The sequence below is a fragment of the Odocoileus virginianus genome, chromosome 12 (assembly GCF_023699985.2).
Source record: "Odocoileus virginianus isolate 20LAN1187 ecotype Illinois chromosome 12, Ovbor_1.2, whole genome shotgun sequence".
NCBI lineage: Eukaryota > Metazoa > Chordata > Mammalia > Artiodactyla > Cervidae > Odocoileus > Odocoileus virginianus.
The window spans coordinates 58,547,169-58,556,161 of record NC_069685.1 but is presented as its reverse complement, the minus strand read 5'-3'; the positions used below and the strand labels follow the sequence as shown (position 1 = coordinate 58,556,161).

General features: G+C 44.8%; 1 non-coding gene across 1 annotated transcript; it reads left to right on the top strand.

The window, feature by feature from the left end:
* The first annotated feature begins 94 nt into the window (after positions 1-94).
* LOC139037921 (U4 spliceosomal RNA) lies at positions 95-235 on the top strand. Its single transcript, XR_011490862.1, has one exon. It is a non-coding gene; the product is annotated as a U4 spliceosomal RNA (small nuclear RNA).
* The last annotated feature ends 8,758 nt before the right edge of the window (positions 236-8,993 follow it).

Below are 8,993 nucleotides of genomic sequence, written 5' to 3'. Positions count from 1 at the left end.
CGCACCCAATCCACAAACTCGCTGGTGGTCGCTCACCCTCAGTGTAAAGGGCGTTGTCAGCCATGGGGGAAGCGGGTGCGTGCTCACGTTCTCCAGCTTTGCGCAGTGGCAGTATCGTAGCCAATGAGGTTTATCCGAGGCGCGATTATTGCTAATTGAAAACTTTTCCCAATACCCCGCCATGACGACTTGAAATATAGTCGGCATTGGCAATTTTTGACAGTCTCTACGGAGACTGAATCTTACTTGTATGAAAAACAGCTTAAAGTTCTTCTTCACATCTACTGAGTTAATGAAGTGTAGTATTCTTCTTGTGGCTGGCTTTACCATCACCCTACTTCAGAGGTACTTGAAATCTGTTCGTTGGGACGGCAGATAGCACCCAACTCTCTCACTTTCTGATGCTCTCTTCTCTCAATTTTATCTAGCATCAGAATATTTTCTAGTAAGTCGGTTCTTCGTATCAGGTGGCCAACGTATTGGAGCTTCAGCGTCAGTCCTTCAAATGAACGTTCAGGAGTGACTTTTTTTAAATTTAGGGTTGATTGTTGGCTCTCCTTGCTGTCCAGGAGACTCTCAAGAGTCTTTTCCAAAACCACAGTTTGAACGCATCAGCTTTCTTTATGGTGCTACTCTCACACCCATATTGATGTGAAAACTGAGTTTTAGGTGGGTTCTAAGGGGAGTTTACGTCTCTTCGAGGTAAAGCATGCTTCACGAAGTTTGTTGGCTTCTGTTGCGGCGTTTTCTCATATATTTCTAGTCACCGTGATTTAGGGGTACTTGTCTAACTCCAGTATTCTTGCCTGGAAAAAACCCATGGACAGTGGAGTCTTGTCGGGCTAAAAGCCCACCAGGGTCACAAAGAGTTGGACATGACTGAGCACGCTTTCACCTTGTCACACCTGAAAGTCCAGCCTGGAGGTTTCCCACAGTACCACGCATGATTTGGGTTGTAATATTGTAGTTATCCCCTGGGAGCTCACAGTTGCCAAATGACCAATTCGGCTCCCATCACCCCTGAAGAGCCAAATGACCAATTCGGTTCCCATCACCGTGACTCTTAAGAGGGTCACGGATGCGCAGAAGCAGACGGAGGTCTGAAAATTTTTCATGTTTCCTTTTAAAAGGACCAGGAGGTGGTCCAGAGGTTAAGACTCCATACTCCCAGTTCGGGCTTCCTTTATAGCTCAGTCGGTAAAGAATCTGCCTGCAGTGCAGGAGACCCGGGTTCTATCCCTGGTTTGGGAAGATGCTCTGGAGAAGGAAATGGCAGCCCACTCCAATATCCTTGCCTGGAAAATCTCATGGACAGAGGAGCCTGGTGGGTTGCAGTCCATGGGGTCTCAAAGAGTCGGGCAGGACTGAACGACTAACACTGATCGGTGCAGTCAAATAAATAAATACATATATTTAAAGAAAAAAAAAAAAAACGAAGAGGAGGGGAATGGGCACAATAGACTTATTCAGGTCCCACTATGGAGTCCAGGACAGAGCTGCTCTTGGAACCAAATCTCCTGACTCTTAATAAGATGCTGGTTTCTACTAGAGTGGCTACCTGTAGTTTTGTCCTCTTAGGAAGCCAGGCGTGTCTATGGACAGAAGGCCTCAGGAGTCCTACCCCTTACCCCTGGCATGGCAGATCCTTGACCTGCTTAGGCCGCCACTTATGAATCATTCCTCTGACCTCTAGCAAAAGGATGCCACTTCTAAGCAGGGAGATAGTGGGCAAGAATCCACTGGTTCAAAGCAGCAAAGCAGCACCAGGCGGGTGGGAGAGGGGAGGGGAGGGGTGGGATGCGGGTGGTGGTGAACGCCCGGGTGTCATCAGACCCATCTCTGCTCCAGAGTGCTCAGAGTCTTGAGACAGACCACAAATAAACATATGAACTAAATAATTACAGATTATTTCAATGTTATAAAGAAAATAAACAGGGACATGTTTTATTTATATGACAGCAGGATGGAGTCATCCAGGAGACCAGCCAAGATCCAACAGCAACAACTACTGAGCACTTGCTGTGTGTCGGACTCCACGTGAAGCACTTACTTCATATCCCAGACTCCATACAAAGTGCTTAATATGCTTTATTTCACTTAATTCTCACATAAATCATCTTGCTATTTCTTTTTTCTTCCTTACAAGCAGCACTATTAAGGGATAATTGATAGTCAATAAACTTCACATATTTAAAGCATACAATTTGATGAGTTTTGAAAACAGGTCCACCCATGAAACCATTTATGCAAACCAGCTGGCGAACATATCCACGACTCCCCAAAGTTTCCTGGTGTTCCTTGGCTATCCATCCCTCCCCAGTATCTCTCTCCACTAGCCCCCTCCTGCTTCTGTCACTATAGATTAGTTTTCATTTGTTAGAATTTTATATAAACAGAATCTACAGTATGTGATTTTTTTTTTTTGAGACTGACTTTTTTCTAATAAAAAATACGTTCTTGCGGTCCATCCAAGTTGTTGCATGTATCACTGGTGCATTCTTTTCCCTTACTGAATAGTTTTCCATTAATGGAAGTACCAGGGTTTGTTCAACCATTCACCTGTGGAAGGACACTGGGTTGTTCCCAGTATTTTGCTATCACAAATAAAGCTGTTAAGAGTATTCCTGTACAAGCTTTTGTGTGAGCAAAAGTTTGTTTTGTTGGTTTTTGGCTGTGACGGGTCTTCGCTGCGGCACTAGGGGCTTTCCCTGGTTTTGGGAAGCGGAGGCTGCTCTTTGCTGTGGTGTACAGCCTGCTCATTTTCAGTGTCTTCTCTTGTGAAGCGCAGGCTCCAGGGCACACAGGCTCAGTAGTTGCGGCTCTCAGGCTTAGTTGCTCTGCAGTCTGTGGAATCTTCCTGGACCAGGGATCAAATCCCAATCCCCTGCCTTGGCAGGCGAATTTTTATCCACTGGACCATCAAGGAAATCCCTAGGCATACGTTTTTTAAAATTCTCTGGGTTACATAGTCAGTTGCATGTTTAGTTTTTTAGAGGCTGCCAAATTATCTTCCAGAGTGGCTTTCATTTCCATGTTATTTTCCATCTCCAGTTAAAAATCTCAGCAACGAGGGGGAAGGGATAGCGACTCTGGGAAGGTCACAGCTGTATTTAAAATGGATAAGCAACAAGGACCTATTATATAGCCAAAAAAAAAAAAAAAGGCCTCAGCAAGTCCCTCTGCCTTTTTTCTTCCCTTCATGACAGTGATTTTTTTTTTTGAGTCCAAGACAGTTCTTTAACTCTCACATTCCAGCTTCACTGATTGTGTTCCCCTTATTTCCTGTAACCAAGACCACAGCTTGATTTGATTCAGCAGGACCTCAGAGATGGCCTTGGGAACTTGGTATTACACCTGCCACTCTAATCAATGCTGAGTTTAAATGCCAGGTAAGCAGTAACTGCTCTCTCTCTCTTGTAAACGTACACTTTCCCCGGTGTAGTCAGTAATCTGTGGAATGAATGATCCTTGACATAGGAACTGTTTGGTTCTAAAAAAGCCCTTTTCTTTCCACAACCATGCCTTTAAACCACTTTCTGACCAGTCATCAAAATATGGCTAAGTAAGATAAATTAACGTCACTTCTCTGGAACCCAGGGCAGGTTTGGTAACACCAAGGAATACCCTGTGGTCCCAGGAAAGGGAAGAAGAGTCCCTAATTGACCCAAATATATCAGAATTGATGGAAAGAGAGGGTCAGTGATAGCTGCCAAAGGGGCATCCCAAATCTGGGAACTACAAGAGGAGCCAACATGTGCTACCCAAAGACTGAAATTTCAAGGAGCTAAAAATATCCTTGATAGTGTGGTCTGAAAATGCACTCCAATCATTTCTTTTCAGCTTAGTTGGGTGCCAAGATGGCTAACCTGGGTGTCAAAACAGGTCTGGAAGAGACAAAACAAGAATGCTCCCTTCCATGGCAAATTTTGTGTTGATTGGAAAGTCAGATGATGCTCTAGTAAACACGTGACTCTGTGTGTGTGTGTGTGTGTGTGTGTGTGTGTGTGTGTGATTTTCTTGGAATTCACAATAACAAGTAAGTAATGACTCATTTGTAAGCAATTACAAGAAAGAAAAGCACAGAAAAAGCACCAAAAATATGAACAGAACATGCTGAAAAGCAACACAACACAGTGGTTTCTTAAAAATATTTATTTTCGGTCGTGCTCGATCTTCACTGCTGCACTCACACTTTCTCTACTTTCCCAGAGTGGGGACTGCCCTCTAGGTGTGTGCGCAGACTTCTTATTGCGATGGATTCTCTTGCTGTGGAGCACAGGCTCTGGGCGTGAGGGCTGCCGTAGCTGCTGCCCATGGGCTCAGTAGCTGCAGCTTCCTGGCTCCAGAGCACAGGTTCTGTAGTTACGGCCCACGGGCTTAGTTGCCCTGAGGCATGTGGGATCTTCCCGGACCAGGGATAGAACCAGTATCTCCTGGATTAACCACTGGACCACTAGGAAAACCCCAGTGTGTTTTCTTTAAAGGTAAAATTCATGGAACATACATGTAATATTTTGCTCTCAGCTCTACTGGAATTTTTCTTTGGATAGTTTGAGTTACAATGACTTTTTTTTTTTAATTGAAGTAAAATTCACATAACATAAAATGAACAAATTTTCAAGTGGATCCATTTGATTTTCATATAAGTTTCTGTTTCACTATCTAATTTTTATCTGGTAATAAAATTACTGCATGTTGGTATATCAAATCCAGATATTATATATGTATGTGTGTGTATATATATATATGTGTGTGTATGTATATATATATGTGTGTATATATATGTGTGTGTGTGTGTGTATGTATATATATATATATATATATACAGCAGTGACAGTCAACAATCACCATAATTCTACCTCCAGGGTTAGAGGAAACAGCCACAGATAGGTGAGATTATTCCTCCAAATTGTTCTATTTATGTGTCAACCTAATTATTAACCAACATTGGATTATACTCTACATTCAGTTCTGTGCGTGTGTGCGTGCTCAGAAGCTTCAGTCGTGTCCAACTCTTTGTGACCCCATGGACTGTAGCCCGCCAGACTCCTCTGTCCACGGGATTTTCCAGGCAAGAACACTGGTGTGGGTTGCTGTGCCCTCCAGGGGGTCTTCCTGATCCAGTGATCAAACTTGCATCTTCGGCTTTGGAGACAGATTGAGCCACTGGGGAACCCCACATCCAGTTCTACTATTTCCTTTTTCTTTCTGCTAAACTGATAGATGCTGGACCTATTTTCCATGTCAGCACATAGCTCCCCTCTTCCCATACAGATACATCCCACTTCAGCTCACCAGTCCCCTATGGATGGACATTTGGGTGGTTGCCATCCTTGAATGTACATCTTTGCCGACTCATGGGGGTATTTCGGGGGGAATTCTGCCTCCCAGTAAGATATCTCTAGGGGAAATTCTGCAGGTGAGATTGCTTGCACAAAAGCCATTCATATTTTGCATTTTATTTGTTTATTTTTCTTAGAACTTATTTAGTAGTTCTTTCTTTCTTTCTTTCTTTTTTTTTTGCTGCGCTGTGTCTGCTATCGAACTCGAGCTTCTCCTTGTGTTGCGTAGAATGTGGGATCTTAGTTCCCCAAAAAGGGATGGAATCCTCCTCCCCTGCATTGGAAGGCAGATTCCTAACCACTGGACCACCAGGGCAATTCCCACATTTTGCATTTTAAGAGGAGCCCCCAAGTTGGGTTCCCCTAACACTACACCAATGTATCCTCCCACAAAGCCACATAGGAGAGCGTCTGGAGAATGTTCGATGTGTGTGTTTGGACATGTTCTGCAGCTTTCACAGGACTCCTCTGGGTTAGGGAGGGGAAGAAGGAGGAGGGTGAATTCATATCCAGTTCCAACACTTGTTTGTTCTCCTTTCCAGGCAGAAAGCAGGGAGAAGGGGCTGGGTTGGGTGAGGTAATCCTGACCCTCTCCCCTTCCACCATGTATGGAAATATGCTTGGAAACATCAGTTCCAGATGGAGCCAACCCCCACCCTACCCCCTCCACCCCTGTCGCCTGAGCCAGCCTGGACCTACTGGCTTCAGGGGACAGAAGGCTGGACTCAGAGGAATATTTCAGCAGCAAGAGGGTCCATAAGCCCTGAAACAATCTCCCTAGTGTTCAAGTCACTGCAGGCTGGCTGCAGGAATCACTGGCTTCTCTTGGTTAAAAATATCCCATGCCCGAGGGGCCCTCAGTGTCTGTCTCAGAAGGGAGCTGGCTCCCAGTTCATCGCTGGGGAAATGAACTGAGACCAACTGATTTTTTTTTTTCATGAAGCTTTGAAAACAGACTTTCTGGGTTCAAATCCTTGCTCCGGGGCTTCCCTGGTGGCTCAGTGGTAAAGAATCTGCCTGCCAGTGTAGGAGACACGGATTGATCTGGGTTTGATCCCTGGTCTGGGAAGATCCCTCATGCCGCAGAGCAACTAAGCCCAGGCACTAGAACTACTGAGTCTGTGCACTAGAGCCTGAGAGCCACAACTACTGAGCCCATGTGTCACAACTACAGAAGCCTGCGCTCCCTAGAGCTTGTGCTCCGCAACAAAAGAAGCGACCTCAATGAGTATACTACAACTAGAGAGAAGCCCCGGCTCGCCACAAGTAGAAAAAATCCTGCACAGCAACACTCAGCACAGCCAAAAATAAACAAATTATATATATATATATATATATATATATATATTTAAAATAATAAATAATAATAATAATAATAAATATAAAAATAAATATATAAATATATATATAAGTTATATATATAAAATCCTTGCTTCACCATTCATTCGCTGCGTGACCTTAGGTTGCTTACTTAAGTTCTCTGTGCCTCAGCTTTCCTGGCTGAAAAAGGCCAGGAAAGTTCTCTGTGCCTCAGCTTTCCTGGCTGAAAAAGGCCACGACTCTCTCAGAAGCCAGCAGGTCTCCGCCCTGGCTGAGCATTTAAAATTTCATCTGGGGAACTTTTAACAAATCCTGGTGCCCAGGCTGCATCTGGGTCAACTCAATCAGAATTTCTTTTTTTTTTTTTTAATCAGAATTTCTGAGTGGTAGTTCTGGGGCAGAAAAAAAAAAAATTTTTTTTAAAGCTTTCCAGATCACTCTGACATGCCAGTGCTGTAGAGATTTTGTGGGTGTTAAATGAGATCATATAGGGAAAAAGCTCTCTGTAGTGCCTGACATAGAGTTATATAGTTTGGTGAGTGTTGTAGGATCAATTATCCAAGCCTACGTGGTGGTAAGGGAAGGTTTCCTGGAGGAGGGGGTGGTTGAGCTGTGAAATGAGGGAAGAGAGAAGTTAAGCAGGAGAAAGAGAACAGGATGCATTTCAGCCAAGTAGTTATCAGCAGGGGTCTGGAGCCAAGAGGATGTGACCTCTTGGGGGAATTGAAAGTCATTCCCTGTGACTGGAGCTGAGAAAGGAGAGTTGAGGAGAAGATACCTTGCACTGGGTCCTCTAATGAGGTCAGAGATCCCGGGGAGTCACTGGGCTTTATTTTGGTGTCAGCAAGGTTTTAAGCAGGACAGTGAGTGGGGGGTGCACATGTGCTGTTTCAGTTGTGTCTGACTCTTTGCAACCCTGTGGACCCTATAGCCTGCCAGGGCTCCCCTCTCCATGGGATTCTCCAGGCAAGAATACTGAAGTGGGTTGCCACTTCCTGCTCCAGGGGAGTGGGGGGGGGTGGCCTCCCCCCCAAATTCAGGAATAGCAGAGCCTTCTCAAGGCACCGTGCCCAAGCCTTCTGGGGAAGTTGAAACTTGCTGAGGGGTGTGACACAATCCCCAAGCCCCACTTCAGGAGCCATGACCTAGATTCTGCAGTCAAACGGTCCTGGGTTTGAATCCCGACTTTGCCACATCATACCTGTGTGACCTTGGGCCGGTGCCTTCATTTATAAGCCTCAGTTTCCTGGCCTGGAAAACAGGCATAGAATCCCCCATTGGATCTTTGCAAGGATTAGAGATAATAATGTAAATGACTTAACAGGTGTTTCCCACACGCTAAGCAATAAATGTTCTCAATATGTGGGGAAAAGAATGGCCTATAAGAATCTAAAACTGGTCATTAATTTGGGGGGAATTATGGGAATCTGCCAGCAATGCAGGATACCTGGGTTTTATTCCTGGGTTGGGAAGATCCCCTGGAGAAAGAAATGGCAACCCACTCCAATATTCTTGCCTGGAGAATCCCATGGATAGAGGGGCCTGGCGGGGTACAGTCTATGGGGTCACAGGAGTCGGACACGACTGAGCAACTAAACTATCACCACAGGGATCTTTCTGGGCTTCCCAGGTGGTACAGCAGTAAAGAACCTGTCTGCCAATGCAGGAGACACAGGAAAGGCGGTTTCGATCCCTGGGTCGGGAAGATACCCATGAAGAAGGCATGGCAACCCACTGCAGTATTCTTGCCCGGAAAATTCCATGGACAGAGGAGCCTGGCGGGCTACAGTCCATGGGATCGCAAAGGGTCGGACATGACTGAGTGACTAACATACACACACATCCCCTCTTTATTCCCAACATCAATTAGTGCAGTGGTAAGTTTAATTTATTCAATTAATAGATTTATTCAGACAACGTATTTTTATTGCACACTTACTGTATCCTGTGCCCTGTGCCAGGCACTGGGTAGAGCAGTGAATGAGACAAACCTGGCCTTTGCCTTCCTGAAGCCTGGAATCTAGGAGGAGAGAGACAGATGCAAGCAAGTGCATAAGTATTTCATTACAGTTCCTCGGTATCTATGATTGGTTCCTGGAGCCCCAATATACCAAAATCCTTAGATGCTTAAGTGCCATAGTCAGCCCTGTGTCTCCAGTTCTGCATTCATGAATTCAATTAACCTCAGGTCTTGTAGTACCCACATTTGTTGGAAAAAAAAATCCTTCATAATTTTTTGTTATTACAAAAAATCCTTTGTAATAACTTTGTAATTCCCTGGCAGTCCAGTGGTTAGGATTCTTTGGGGCATTCACTGCCCAGATCATAGGT